The sequence below is a fragment of the Sapajus apella genome, unplaced genomic scaffold, assembly GCF_009761245.1.
Source record: "Sapajus apella isolate SASKATOON/1434 unplaced genomic scaffold, GSC_monkey_1.0 scaffold1060, whole genome shotgun sequence".
NCBI classification, from domain to species: Eukaryota; Metazoa; Chordata; class Mammalia; order Primates; family Cebidae; genus Sapajus; species Sapajus apella.
The window spans coordinates 19166-20589 of NW_022437986.1; the positions used below are offsets into that span (position 1 = coordinate 19166).

General features: G+C 38.3%; 1 non-coding gene across 1 annotated transcript; it reads right to left on the reverse strand.

Annotated features, from left to right (window-relative positions):
• Positions 1–973: 973 nt before the first annotated feature.
• LOC116546563 lies at positions 974–1080 on the reverse strand. Its single transcript, XR_004266764.1, has one exon. It is a non-coding gene; the product is annotated as a U6 spliceosomal RNA (small nuclear RNA).
• Positions 1081–1424: the final 344 nt, after the last annotated feature.

Sequence of the window (1424 nt, forward strand, 5' to 3'; positions counted from 1 at the left end):
TGTACATTCTACAAACTTATCATAAAGAAAAAGAGTAAGGTGAAATACTCATAAATTGAGAGCACTATGACCCAGTAAGTTAACTCGCATTAGTCTGACATAGTAGAAAGTGTCCCAACTCTGCATAAGTCCTAGCTCCATAATGAACAGCTATTTGTTCTCGGACAAGTTGCTCCTCTTGGGCTCAATGTCTTCTTCTACAAAGTAAGGACTTTGCTGCCTTATTTCACTAGGTTGTTAAAAAGATTTAACAAGATAACATTTTTTAAATGCTCAGAGAAATAGTAATGCAATGGCATAATCTGTTCCTAAATTTCATGACTGAAATTATGTTGGAATTGCAAATAAAATCCAATCTGTATTTTGTTCATAGGTTCTAATATGAAAATGTTGCTGTTTTCAGGAAATGTTATTAAGTCCTAATTTTGCTTATTAGTTGTCCTAGTCTTTGTGTCTCACAGTTCAGGGCATCTCAAGTATTTCATAGTTTGTAGCTAAATTTATTGATAAATATCTCATTAAAGTAGTTGACATGATTGTTTACTATTACAGAGTTTATCAATCACACTAAGGGCAGAAAAACCAATGGATGTTATGACCTGGCTTGGAGCAATGATCCTTCTCTATAGACTCAAACTCTGAACCAGCAGATGTTTGTCAGGATGATGCTTTATACACATGTTCATCTCCAGCTGACATGAGAGACCAAAACCCTACTTTCAATTTTTTTTAGGTTCCATGAAGAAGTTGCAAGTTGACATTCTCTAACTTTCGACATACATACTAACAACATATTTTGCACACAACACCCCACACATTATTCGGTACTGATGTTATCATAGACCACCCTGCATGACTATTTTTGCAGTGCAAATAACAATTTCAATATTTTGGTGGCACCCATTTTGCTTTGATTCACTCTGTTTCCTTACAGCCAGTCAGCAAACAGTCAAATGACCTTCCAGTGGCTGTGCAAAATATGGAATACTTCAAAACTCTATGTGGGGTCCTTATGCAGGGGCCATGCTAATTTTCTCTGTGTTGTTTCAATTTGAGAATGTGTGCCGCCAAAGCAGGCACAAAGTCCTACTTTTACACGTGATTAGTTGTTGGGAAAAGCAGCAAAGGAGAAAGGACTTACAGAGTGCCTACATAAATTGGTTATAAGTAACATATAAACAGGGAACAATACACTGCGGAAGGCCGCAGGAGGCCTCTGAGGAGGAAGGCCTCTTCATGCCTCATGTTCCAGTGCAGGGTGACCTTGCACTGGAACCATAAACATTGTGCTCAAGGCTGTAAAACCCCTTCTTAGCACTAGGACATAGCCAGACTTGTAGGCTCCTTGTAAGGTCTGCGTTCCATCAGCTGTACATAGATAACAAGCTAAAGATAACCACATGTTCTTGTTTTGTGAAACTCCC